General features: G+C 32.4%; 1 protein-coding gene across 1 annotated transcript in view; it reads right to left on the bottom strand.

The window, feature by feature from the left end:
• Nucleotides 1–15,000, bottom strand: part of LOC137631213 (EGFR adapter protein-like) — a 1,066,467-nt gene that overhangs the window by 1,050,473 nt on the left and 994 nt on the right. The window lies entirely within an intron of this gene.

The following is a 15,000-nucleotide window of genomic DNA, read 5'->3' as shown; positions in this document are numbered from 1 at the left end:
AAGGTGAATAACATAAATCAGCTGGAATACTAATAAAGTGTCAAAAGTTACTTGCAAATGTTTGTTCTTAAATGAAAGTCTACTTTCTTTCCTGGTGTAAACCGAAGAGAAAAAGTAAATAGGAAGCGCAAACTTAGACATTTGAAAATTAGGATAACTAACTAATAAGTTTATCTCGGCCACAGTAAGACATATGAGCGGTAAAATTAGAGAAATTTTCTAAAAAGTTAAAACTTATGTTACGGTGAGTAATGTTGACTATAAAATTAAACTGAATTCGGCTTTCTTAACGTGCTTGTATGTATGTATATATATATATATATATATATATATATATATATATATATATATATATATATATACTGTATATATGTGTATAATTATATATATACATATTTATATATATATATATATATTATATATATATATATATATTAACAACAAGACCTTAATGATAACAGTACATTGCCTAATCGGTTTTGGCACTGTCTCATGAAATAATTATCCTTTAACTAGCTTCATTCAATTTTTAATTTATCTAAAAACTCTTAACAATGAAATAAATAATCAAAACAATTAGTGAGAATTGAACATATTGTTTCCCTATATACAGTGATTGCTGTTATCCAGTTAAGAGCTCTGCAAATTTGCAAAATATTAAATTAGGATTGCATATCAAGTTGCATTACAATACCCTGTAGGAAAATTTATTCAGAAAAAAAAAACAGGACGAAATATAGATAAAGGTGTAGAAATACAGTATTGTAAATGATAACTATGAGAATATTTACTAAATCTAACACTTTATGAAATTGAAGACAGAAACTCATACGAAAACAAAAATACCTTTATGAGAGCAATGTGTTCGGCATATGATGACTTATTTATCTGCTTTAACGTGTAAAGTTGAAATATGCTGCGAAAGTACTTCAGAAATACCTAAAAGTAGGCTACGACTTTATTTCTTATGCAATAAATTAAATTACTTCGTAAGGACTAAAGAGTTGAAAGACAATATTCTGGCCACGTCTAAAGAGCAATAACAAAAGGGGGCAGTACATTTTAAACAGCGGTATACATTATGAAAATATACTATAAGCAAAATCTCTCGATGCGTTACCAAAAAAAAAAAAAAAAAAAAAAAAAAAAAAAAAAAAAAAAAAGTAGATGGGATTAGATTTAAGTTAGCATTGCCAAAACAGTGTCAAAGAAAGATAATACCATTTCCTACGTGAAACTCAATTAATTCTTAAGCAATAAGTAAAACGATCTCAGTTCTCCTTACACAAATAAGCCATTATCAAGTGCATCTGCACTGTTAAAGTAATGACTAAGAATGTCAAAGTACTTATTACAACGGTAAATGAAATAAAAACCACTAATAAGATGCTTACGAGGACATCCCAAGAACACTGTTATATGTACAGGGATATTTAATAAGACGTCTCTGTAGCCACAAACGCTCAAGTTACTACTAACGGAACGGAAACCTCATACTCGCATCACTAGAATACTGAAGAACTTTAAAAGAGAATTACTGAGGTGACTACTTTATCCAATCACAAATCAAACAACATTAGATGAAAGACTATTGTTTTTGTGCTTATGTTTGTATGTAAATATACACTTTATATATATATATATATATATATATATATATATATATATATATATACATATATATATATATGTATATATATATATATATATATATATATATATATATGTGTGTGTGTGTGTGTGTGTGTGTGTGGTTAATAGGTTGGTCAGGGCACCAGCCACCAGTTGAGATACTACCACTAGAGTTATCATTATTATTACTATTATTATTATCATTATTATTATTATTATTATTATTATTACAAGAAAAGCTACAAACCCCCATGGAAAAGCTGGATGCTATAAGCCCAAGGGCTCCAACAGGGAAAATAGCTGTGGGAGGAAAGGAAATAAGGAAATAAACTGGAAAAGAATTAATGAATATAAATTAATAACAATAAAAATAGATTTTTCTATATATAGGTTATATAAAATTAAAAAAAAACAAGAGGAAGATAAATATGATAGAAAAGTGTACCCAAGTGTACCATAAAGCAAGAGAACTCTACCCAAAGACAATGGAAGATCATGGTACCGCGGCTATGGCCCTATCCAAGGCTAAAGAACAATGGTTTGATTTTGGAGTGTCCTTCGCCTACAAGAGCTGCATACTATAGCTAAAGAGTCTCTTCTACCCTTACCAAAAGGAAAGTAGCCCCTGAACAATTATAGTGCAGTTGTTAACCTCTTGAGTGGAGAAGAATTGTTTGGTAATCTCAGTGTTGTCAAGTGTATGAGGACAGAGGAGAATGGGGTTAAGAATAGGCTAGACTATTCTATGTATGTACAGGAAAAAAGGAGCCGTAACCAGAGATGGATCCAATGTAGTACTGTCTGGCCAGTCAAAGGACCCACTAACACTCTAGCGATATTATTGAGTCCTTTGACTAGCCAGATAGTACTACATTGGATCCCTCTCTCTTGTTACAGCTCATTTTTACTTTGTCTACACATACACCGAATAGTTTGGTGTATTCTTTCCACATTCTCTTCTCTTCTCATACACCTGACATCACTGAGAATACCAAACAATTCTTCCCCGCTCAAGGGCTTAACTACAGCACTGTAAGTGTTCTTTGGCTACTTTCCTCTTGGTAAGGGTAGAAGAGACTCATTAGCTCTGGGAAGTAGCCCTTCTATAAGAACAGGACACTCCAAAAACCAACCATTGTTTTTAGTCTTGGGTAGTGCCATAGCCCCTGTACAATGGTCTTCCACAGTTTTGGGGTATTCTCTTGCTTGAGGGTGCACTCAAGCACGATATTCTATCTTATTTCTCGTCCTCTTGTTTCTTTTGAAGCTTTTATAGTTTATATATGAATTATCTATTTTCATGTTGCTACTGTTTCTAAAATATTTTATCTTAATTGTTCATTACTTCTCCTGTAGTTTGTTTATTACCTAGTTTCTTTTCCTCACTGGGCTACTATTTCCTATTGGGGCCCTTTGGGCTTACGGCATCTTGCTTTTCCAATTAGGGTAGTAGCTCAGCTAGTAATATATATATATATATATATATATATATATATATATATATATATATATATATATATATCTCAAATCAAACACATGAGTTTGCAATCATGTTTGTATATATACATGTATGTTATATATATATATATATATATATATATATATATATATATATATATATATATATATGTATATACATATATATATATTTATATATATATATATATACAGTATATATATATGTATATATATAATATACACGAGGAAAAAAGGCCCAAGATTTTATGATGGGAACAGTTTGTGCTAGAACATGTAACCATAAGAATAACTGGTTTGTTATTCTATTTAGTCTGATAACAGGGCGTGTTGATTCCATGATTATTCATATTCTTATAGATGGCGAGATGAGAAAAAGGACAGGTTTGTGAAATAATAAAATAACTTTTTATTGGAGAGGGGAATGATTGATGTTTGCAGATAATACTATACTGATCGATGGAAAGTGATGAGAAAATGTAGAAACTATAATAGGAATTTGAAGATATTTGCAAGACGAATAAGTCTAGAGCAAAAGTAAGCATGCGTAGTGTTCTGGGGAGGTATGGAAACAATTAAGGACCAAATAGTGAATATTAATAGTTAGAAGAAAGGATATGGAGGAATAACTCTAGAGTACATGGGAGTAATATAAAGGATGGTGGCATAAAGAAAGAAGAGTTGGGTTACTGAATAATTCAAGCAAGATAATTAGGAGGGTGCTTGAAAAGACAGGGAGTGTTAATGGTGAGCTCGAATGAAAGGAAATGCTTGAAACGTTTGAAAGAGGCCGATAGCATTTTGTATAAGGTATTAATAGAACTGATATAGAAGGCAAGTGGGAGACATAAACATGGAAAAAAAAGGTTAGTATAGGAAAAGGGATGGATCACAGTCTACACACACACACACACATATATATAAATATATATATATATATATATATATATATACATATATATAAATTTTTGTGTGCATGTGTATATAATAATAGATTATACATACGGGTGTATTCATGTGCATGTATGTATATATAGGCCTATACATATATTGTATATGTGTATATACACACACACACACACACATATATATATATATATATATATATATATATATATATATATATATATTATATATATATATACCTAAGAAACCTATATAACGCTGTATATTTGCTTTGCAGATACAAACTACGAATGTTTCTCTATAAGCCTATTTACTGCTGTAACATTAAATAAACAAACCACACATAAGATCACTAATATCCACATTACTCGGTAGTGATGAAACTTCACCTTATGTTTGAGCAAAAACATGGTCTGTTAGTATATGTCTAATCTCACCAAGATAGAAAAAAAAAAATCTCATTAAAAATATAAGTGCAACTCTTTCAAATCAATTCGTTGATCGTGTTTAAAAAAACACGGTCTGTAAATGTGTCTAAATCTTACCAAGATTTATAAAAAAAAAAAAAATAAATAAAAAAAAATAATAAAAAATTATATAAGTACAACTCTTCAAAATCAATTTGTACCTCGTGTTTGAAAAACTTGGTCTGTAAGTATATGTTTAATCATACCATGAAAAAAAAAGAAAAAAAATACCAATTAAAAATCATATGTGGAATTCTTCAAAATCAATTTTTAGCTCATGTTTGAAAAACACGGTCTGTAAGTATGTAAAATTCTGATCAAGATTTAAAACAAAATCAATTTGAATTTTTACATCCAAAATTATATAATTGCTACGTTTCTAAATCGATTTTACATACAACAACAAATGGGTTGAAACGCATTACTTGAAAGACATTCAAAATACATAAGTGTCACTCTTCAAATTCAATTTTACACAAAGCAAACAAAAGGGTCAAAACGATTTATTAAAAAAAAAAAAAACTTTCTATCGATACAGTATAATACATTTCAATCCTCTCCGCTAAAACAAGGAGATTATTCCTGCACGAATTCAAGCCAGTAAAAAGGACGCAAAGCTATTTCATTCCGGCGACAGAGTTACCTACAAAGGACAATAAATCTAGTCAAGAGTTGCAAACCACTTTGCCCATGTTTTCGTTTTATCCCTAAAAGGCTTTTGGATTCCAGATGCCTGTCTCATGGAAAATTTAGGTTAACTGTGAGATCAATTGCCCTACAGCAACCTGATTCCCTTATGATTAAAGAGAAAGTCTAATGAATATATACATATCTTGATTAAAGTTACCTTATCTATGAACGCACACATTTGTTTAGCTTACAAGACATAGGGTTTAGTTCAATGAGTTTTACGTGCAATTTTTAGTACTTGGAATTAGACGAAAAGAATACAATCGGGAAAAAAGCAATAGCCTATATATTTTTGGGGGGTTAAGCATGAACTTGAATCAAAGAGTAAAATTCTAATGAAGAAAAAATAATAATACGACAAAAATTCACAAATCTTCAAGTTCAAAAATTACCCTGCTTAGAAAGGGCAGGAAATTCTTAGTGGTAAGAACTTGAATAATTTGATATAAGTAACCATAATTAATAAAAGTTTGGATTATAATTTTGGCCGGGAGACCATTCAGCACCCGTATGCTAATGGGGCAAAACCCCATAGTTGCACCACGAAGTAAAATGTACGAGGTTGGACAGCAAGAGAGAAGAAAGAAATCGGGAACGTAGGTCTTTGAGAGGGCTAATAAGTGAGTGCTGCTAGGGGCTGAAAGGACGATGCAAAGAGTCAGAAGTAATACCTACAGTGCTCTGCGAGAGGTGCACTTACGGTCCTGAAACGAACGTGTAACACATTAATGCTAATTTCCACTATAGTCAATTTCTTTTAGCGATGCAGATTTGCACCGGCTCGCAGCGGTGCCCTTTTAGCTCGGACAAGTTTCCTGATCGCTGATTGGTTTGACGAGATAATTCTAACCAATCAGCGATCAGGAAACTTTTCCGACCTAAAAGGGCACCGCTGCGAGTCGGTGCAAATCTGCCTCGATAAAAGAAATGGACTATAGTATACCCGACCCGTAAAAAATGACGTATAAATATTTAGATAGATATGCACACACGCACAGATTCAACCTTTCCCATCCCTCCCCTTTTCTAATTACAAACCGCTGGTTCGGCAATTTGAGGGTAACTGTGGCTTCCAAGTGTACCCCTCGCGGTACCCCCTCTCACCAGGGTATAACTACTCCCTCTCCCACCATCAAGCGTTACAGGATAGATATATATATATATATATTTATATATATATATAAACATAAATATATATATATATATATATATATATATATATATATATATATATATATATATATATATATATATTCAAACTTGCTCTTTATAATATAAAGGTTGTTCGAGAGATGGAGAACAAAAGCAATAAATATTAAGTATTATAATTTCAAATCAAGACAACCATATTAATAGATTATGGAAATGAAAACTATTAAAATGAGCAGAAATATACCAGCAGAATTAAAAAAAAAGAAAAAGAAAAAAAATATATGATTTAAACTAATATGGAATCCACATCAAACTTATGAATAAAAATATCACGCTTAAAGCGGGATTAAAAGGGGGAAAAGAAATGAATTACTTCAGTGAGTATTTCGGTGGATTTAATGGCAGTCTATTAAATCCAGAATGCAAGAGATTTAGACGCATATTCCACGCTTAAAAGAATATGCAGTTTCTCTCTATGAAATGTGAAAGGTTATTTCAGTCTTTGTAGAAAATAGATGGCCTAGACTTAGAATGCAGGCACGAAATGGTATTATGTTTGTTTCTTTGCTGCAAGAAATTAAACTTCATAAGTAACGTCCAAAAACTAAACCAGGTGCAAAAATATAAATTTTGCTAATTAAGACTATTAAGACTATATTAATAGTTGAGAGAGAGAGAGAGAGAGAGAGAGAGAGAGAGAGAGAGAGAGAGAGAGAGAGAGAGAGAGAGAGAGAGAGAGAGAGAATTTTCTTCGCTGCAAGAAATTAAACAGCATAAGTAACGCCCAAAAACTAAACCAGGTGCAAAAATATAAATCTTGCTAATTAAGACTATTAAAACTATATTAATAGTTGGAGAGAGAGAGAGAGAGAGAGAGAGAGAGAGAGAGAGAGAGAGAGAGAGAGAGAGCGAGAGAGAGAGAGATAGAATTATAGTTAGGCTTATCTAGAATGTGCAAATTTATTGAATACTGTATATTTCAAGTATGTAACTTTTACATTCCTTTAACAACAAACTGATCAAACAAGCTGCTGATCTTTCCTATTAAACTTTCAAAAAATACCAATAATAAATATAAGGGATACACTACCCCTCCTTAGATACCTTTTGCTGCAGGCATACTATACTATCTATGATGAAGATGAAATTTTCCATAATCTTAGGCAATTTGGACTGGTAGCTAAATGGAAGCAGTGTGGTGCATTGGTGACACTTTTGAATGTTCTCAATTAAAATGTAGATATTAAAAAAGATGTTTGTCAGTAAGAATCGATACATTTGATGTGTATGATTACAGTAATATTCCATGTCATTACAAGTATTTTGCATTATCCTTGCTGCCGTATATGTTAATCTTATCTCTTGCAAGTCTCTATATAACATTACGGAATTTGTACATAAGCCTAAAAATTATGTATAAGCCTAAGGTTATGCGATTCACTGACTACTCCAAATTAAAATTCTATTCTCCCCTTCCATATCTGTTATTTGATATAATCTTCCTTTCCAAAATGTGGTTCTAGCGTCTCCTTTACTGGTTAAACCCCCCAATTCTTTTTTATTTCAATCTAGCAAGGGATAGAGTCGACCCAAATCGCGAGGTACCAGTCCATACGGAATATGTTATGCAACCAATTAAATAATATTTCATCGACAAAAAACCGCAAAAATTTTCGCAATCTAAGTCAGAAATTCCGAAGCATGATAGCAGAATCATTAACAGTCCCATCAAATGCACTTACGCAGGGCATTACTTAAATGGGATGGGTAAATGGCCTGTTATCTATCCACGGACTGTGGCAGGAGGTTCGCGATAGGCAGAGGGGCTTTATCTGGTATACAGAAAGGGCTAATGGAACACCTAGGCCACACAGAACGCACTTACCACAATCGTTAGTTCTAAGAGTAGTCTAGGCCTAAAATGAAGCTTTTGCTTTTGAAGTACTACTTCTAAAAACGCTTCTTACAATAAGCGGATTCCATATATCACACTTTTGATAGCAAATTACTTTAACACCAGATTTAGGTGCAATTCTTAAGCTTGATAAGTCAATCAAATAAAGAATTACTAAAAATCTGCATAACCAAAATAGTTACTAGTAATCCGAGTAACCAAGAAGAACAGTTACTAAAAATATGCGTAACCAACCAATTAATCTTAATAAATAAATGCTGGACACAGACTACAGAATTACTTCATTCAAAAATAGATTTGGTTTCCAGGTTAGAAAACGTTTAGTAGTTTTAGTACCTTATATAATTTACCAGTAATATCAGACGTTTTAACTTCACTTGTGCAAGTTCTGAAAAATGTAGTTTTAAAAAGGAAATTTTATCCCTTAGGATAAAAAAAAAGACCAAAAAATATAACTTCATTGAAAGCAACATGCTGATATACGCCAATACCATACAGAATTCGAGTTAGTATTGGTGCAGACTTAAGAAAACTTCTAAAAAAAATTTATAATTGGGGCATCACAACCATGCATGCATACATACACACACACACACACACACACACACACACACACACACACACACACACACACATATATATATATATATATATATATATATATATATATATTACTGTCTTTTTCTATTGATTCACATGCATATGTTCGAATCGGCTTTGCTATTCCAAAGATGAGGGTAATTTGGTATTGAAGTTATTTGGGACTCAATATTCGAAAGAAAAAAAGTTTGTTAATGAAAAAATTTATTATATATAGGCCTATATATAAATAAATAAATAAATAAATAAATATATATATATATATATATATATTCATATCTCACAAAACAAAACACACACTAAAATTACAGATATCAAAACAAAATCTGAAAGAGATATCAATTGCAAAATTATTTTTTACAAAAGGATCCATATTCCACAAGCAACGTTTAATACTTGTCAACTGGCTTTTGAGCCCTCAGTGCAGTCCCAGCTAACAGCATCACGTGCAATCCCTACATCAAGTTGGTGAGTGCAGCAAACACTTCACCACGGTTTGATTATCCTATCGACATTTCCACTACCCAGTATGGATCATGGATCAAAGTACATGAAAGGGCCTCTGTCCGCCCACAAGGGCAAATGGACCAGAAATAAACCAAATAGATTTTCGAAGAAATTGGTGCATTAGATAACGCTAAAACTAAAAATATTAGAAACCGTAATGCAATTTATGATGTTAATAACAGTCATTATCACTCATACAATCGAATTAACTCGCAAAGCAAATCTCATCATAAACAATTCTTAAACGTGAAAGTATCCTACTTTTCCAACTCGGGCAGTAGCTTAGCTAGTAGTAGTAGTAGTAGTAGTAGTAGTAGTAGTAGCAGCAGCAGCAGCAGCAGCAGCAGCAGCAGCAGTAGTAGTAGTAGTAGTAGTAGTAGTAGTGGTAGTAAATCAATACGAAAATTCAGCAGGATTATAATTTTGATCTGCAGATTTCGATATTCCAGAGAAAAATTATTTCTCTGAAAATTTCAGTTATCAATTGCTAGTCAATTAGATTCATTGACCTGTTCATTAAGAGGATTATTTCCATTTTTTCCACAAAGTATTTTAAAAACAGAGGGTACAGATTAATTTCTACCCTTCTAGCAGATTTTATTTTATGAAAAAGGCAATTTCTGGATAATAACATTATAAAAAAACAATCAACATCGATATCAAAATGTTTTCCTTTCAAATGTGAAAGCTCCAATGTCCCAAACATCATGTTACCTCTACTTTTACAGGCAGTAGGTTAGCCAGGGCACCAGCCACCCGTTGAGATACTACCGCTAGAGAGTTACGGGTACCATGACTGGCTAGACAGTACTACATTGAGTCTCTCTCTCTCTCTCTCTCTCTCTCTCTCTCTTTCTCTCTTTCTGCTGACGGCTCATTTTGTCTTTTCCTACACATGCACCTAATAGTCTGTCTGGCCTATTCTTTCTACATTCTCCTCTGCCCTCATACACCTGACAACACTGAGTTACCAAACAATTATTCTTCTTCGCTCAAGGGGCTAACAACTACATTGTAATTTTTCAGTGGCTACTCTCCTCTTGATAAGGGTACAAGAGACTTTAGCTATGGTAAGCAGCTCTTCTAAGAGAAAGACACTCCAAAATCAAACCATTGTTCTCTAGTCTAAAGTAGTGTCATAGCCTCTGTACCATGGCCTTTCACTGTCCTAGATTAGCGTTCTCTTCCTTGAGGGTATACTCTGGCACACTTCTCTCTCGTTTCTCTTCCTCTTGTCCTTTTTTCCAATTTTTATTGATTATACAATATATAGATATAATTTAATGTTGTTACTGTTCTTAAACTATTTTATTTTGATTGTTTATTACTTCTCTTGTAGTTTATTTCCTTGTTTCCCTTCTTCACTGGGCTATTTTTCGTTGTTGGAAATCTTGGGCTTATAGCATCTTTCTTTTCCTATTAATTAACGTTATAGTTTAGCTTGTAATAATAATAATAATAATAATAATAATAATAATAATAATAATAATAGTCATTACATAAATCACTAATGATTTTATGACTCCTAAATATACAAAATTATCTTCCTTCCGTCCTAATATCCGAACTTGTTGAAATCACGACGATTCTTTGCGGTAATAAATATACAAAATGAGGTTTTTCTTTTGATACTATTATCATTATACCCTTCTAAAAACAGAAATGAAGTGAAGAAAATACTAGAAAAGTGATAAAAATAGAATAAATTAATATTAATAACAATAAAAAATACACGAGTAAGAAATTAACTACAAAACAAGTTTAAAAATAAGCTCAATATAAAAGCATTTTCACCAAGTTTGAAATTCAGAACCTGCCGAAGTCCTGGTAACTATTTGAACGATTCAACTATCGGTGTGATGTGTGATAACAACCGTACACACACTGGCCGTTTCCAACTACTGAAATAGCTCGCCCGTTAATGTGCTCGAGCCTGTGATCGAACTGCAAACACTAAGGCATACATCGTATTTCATGGAAACCTGATGAAGAGTAAAGTTATAATTTATATTCAGTACCCCACCAGAATGGTAACGTCATACTATAGTTTTTTTTTTTTCCTTTCCCTTTTCGATTGAGAAGGCTGTTTCAATTGCTTAAATTACTAATTAATATGGTTAAATCTTATTGCCGTTCTTTAACATTAACATTAAAGGCATTCAAGCGTTCGTTATGTCTCAACTGATATAATGTAAGAAAATAAAAAAATAAGGCAATGTACACGGGCTAACGAAGCCTTATATATAAAATAAAGAAGCCAAAATTATTCACAATTAGTTTTACAGAGAAAATCCTCAAGTATGGTTTGAAAATATAAGTTAATCTAATCAACCTATGTGCACAGAATCCAAGAATTGATCCTAAATTACATTGATGAACTGTATAATCAGTTTTTTTTTTTTTTGTACAATATCAAATTCTGTGTACGAAAATACCCTGCATAATTGTGTAACTAGGTCAGCATTGCAAATAGAAATTTACTGCCAGTCTTCGTTATAATATATCTTTTAAAACCGGTAAAATTGATAATTTAAAAAAAGAATTCTTTTTAATTTACCTTATCTTAGATTGACGAAACAAATGTTGCAATAAATAAAACCAACAACACGATAGGACACGATCACAATAATTACTCTAAAGTAAATACAAAGAACTTTTGTATCAATAAAACATTAAATGAAAATAAACATCTTCGAAACACAGCTTAAAATTAATATATCTAAACCTTCCGAAGTCAACTCGAGCAAATGAAGGAAAAACGAGTAAAAATGTTCTAATTTTCCCCATATGACGGGTTAGGGAAAATCCAACCAGGCTTAAAACTCCAAACGGAAACCAAAGACACCTACATTAAAGCGAGAGAGAGAGAGAGAGAGAGAGAGAGAGAGAGAGAGAGAGAGAGAGAGAGAGAGGAGATTAATCCAACCTAATCCAGTGTAATGCCCCGGTCAATGGTGCCGATAATTGAATACCCATTCAACTTCACCTCTCTCCAATCTAATGGGTCTACTGCATTCCGGCATTACACTTGGGGTAATCTGATGCAATGTTTTGGGAGCTGATGTCTTTACTAATTCTATTATGGTCACTTTTTCTTAATTGAGAAGATGAAAAGAAATGCCGAGATGAGGCTATCGCATTTCCTGCCATCTACCCTACGAGTCTATTCAAAATATTTTCTCTCTCTCTCTCTCTCTCACACACACAGATCTTGATTATTATTATTTTTATTACAAACTAAGCTATAAATCTAGTTGGAAAAGCAAAGATGCTATAAGTCTAATGGATTCCAACAGGGAAAAACAGCCCATTGGGAAAAGAAAACAAGAAACAAAATACAAGAGAAGTAATAAAACAATCAAAATAAAATACACTAAGAAAAGTAACAACATTAAATAAGATCTTTCTATTTATAAACTATAAAAAGACCGGATTATGGTTTCTTGAAATGACATTCAAAAGTTAGATTAATGCTATCCCATTATACTTTTCTCAGAAGATGAAGCACAATGGAAGCAAATAAATTTTTTCGTCTCTATCTGTCAACAAAATAAGCAAGAATTTTTCTTTTTATTATCGATGGCGTATTTCAATATTATTTTTGTTTCGTATTTAAATATTATTTTCATTTCTGTAAGACCTATATTCTAAGAGCATAATCCCAGGTAAGTGCCAAGAAGAGGAATTAATACTTTCAAAGATAGGCCTATGGGCACTGCATTAGGTTTCTTCGTTTATCTATAAAAAAAAGTTAAAAACCAGGGAAAGAGAGCATTTACTTATCACTAGGAGAACCACAGCAGGCCCACGATATCTCCAGGTTAATTATGATCTGCTTCTAAAGAGTCGTTTGATACCCGGATGTTTGTATCTAGGCCTAAATCTGGAAATATGATGAACAACTTGAAGAACTTCTAAAAGGAAAATTAAGTAATTGGAAACCACAAGAGATGATTTGGTCGATTATGGTCTGATGCTTTATATCAAATACCAACGATCCATAAGATCGAAAATACTTTGAATGGCCTCACAGGCCCCATCGCCGGACTATACAGCCATAAAATCGAAAACGGTGGTACCGGTATATAAGGATGTCCTAGGGCTAGGCTAAGTAACTATGAGCAGGTGTCTGGCTATAATATAAATATAGATTTCTTTCCAGTCTCTCTCAGCTCTATCCCGTATCTCGAGTAGGAGGGAGTAGTCATACCCTGGTTCGAGGGGGTGGGAAGGATTAAATCTGTGTTTGCGAGCCTGTGTGCATTACTACCTAAATATTTCAGTCCTTTTTGACGGGTTGGTGAAATAGTACCTGATTTAATAGTTTTACTATCAACAAACACGCATGTGTGTTAAATCGACTAGTATGTGAACTAAAACTTATTAAATAGATAAGTAACTGTTCATCGCTTTCAAGGGATGGGCCATTACATTTACACGTTACAATTCAAAATAACCCCCGGGGCACAACACCAAACAAACTATATATATATATATATATATATATATATATATATATATATATATATATATATATATATATATATTAATAAACTTCCCAAAAGAAACAATGTAAATATAATAAAATAAAAGAAAAATACTGGAGAAAAAGGCATTAACAGAAAAGAAAGTAAAACACGAAGCAGACTATTTATGTGTATATATATAGATATATATATATATATATATATATATATATATATATATATATATATATATATATATATATTCATAAACTACCTCGATAAACAATAACCAAATAAATAAATCCTCAAAACTGGACAAAGGCGGCATTGTTAGCCAGACAAAAAGTAAAACATACGATACGGAGGCCTATTGAAAAGCAGGAAAGGAAAACTGAATAGACCCTTTTCTACATACTGAATGGGCCTAAAACAAGATCGTGCATTAGTCTAGGTGAGGGGCCCCGAGGAAACTTGAGGATTCACCTGGTCATGTTTACTCTCTCCTCACTTTCAGTAATAAAGCTAAATCGTCTAACTGTTTTCATTTTGAACGTATACTTTGTTAACGTGAATTATCATATGGCATTAAAATTGACAAATTCTTTTAAGACATTCCCTGTATTGGGAAGAGAATTGTGGTTAATATACTTACATGCGAGGTTAATTTATTCATAAATGAACATACGACTGTACGAAACATGTATTTATAATCGTCTACTGATAAAATACCGATGATCAAATTTTCAGGGCCACATGTCATCTGTTTCTTATTATAAATAACACTGAAAATGTTAACATTCAAATACCGTACAACAAATTTTACTTTAGGCAATGTCTCTGACAATGTGTAATAGAGTATGTGCATTCAGAACCTGAGGCAACTCGTCAGAGAGAGAGAGAGAGAGAGAGAGAGAGAGAGAGAGAGAGAGAGAGAGGCCGTGGTGGGGATGGGGGAGTTACAGTTCATTGCCATGGCTAGACGAATTCTTCCAACATAACTCGTTTTCTGAACAGAGTTGAAGATAGTCGATTCCTATATTTTCTATTATTTATTCAGATGGTAAGTAATTATGCCTTTTTTCTACACATACAGTATATACGACAGCATAATAAAATGCAGGCAAGGTAATCGATAAAAAGTAACATTAAACAAAACATTTAAAAAATTTCTCAGTATATCAAAATTCTA

Source organism: Palaemon carinicauda, chromosome 39, assembly GCF_036898095.1.
Source record: "Palaemon carinicauda isolate YSFRI2023 chromosome 39, ASM3689809v2, whole genome shotgun sequence".
Taxonomy (NCBI): Eukaryota; Metazoa; Arthropoda; class Malacostraca; order Decapoda; family Palaemonidae; genus Palaemon; species Palaemon carinicauda.
The sequence above is the reverse complement of the archived record's forward strand: the minus strand, read 5'-3'. Positions and strand labels throughout refer to the sequence as shown.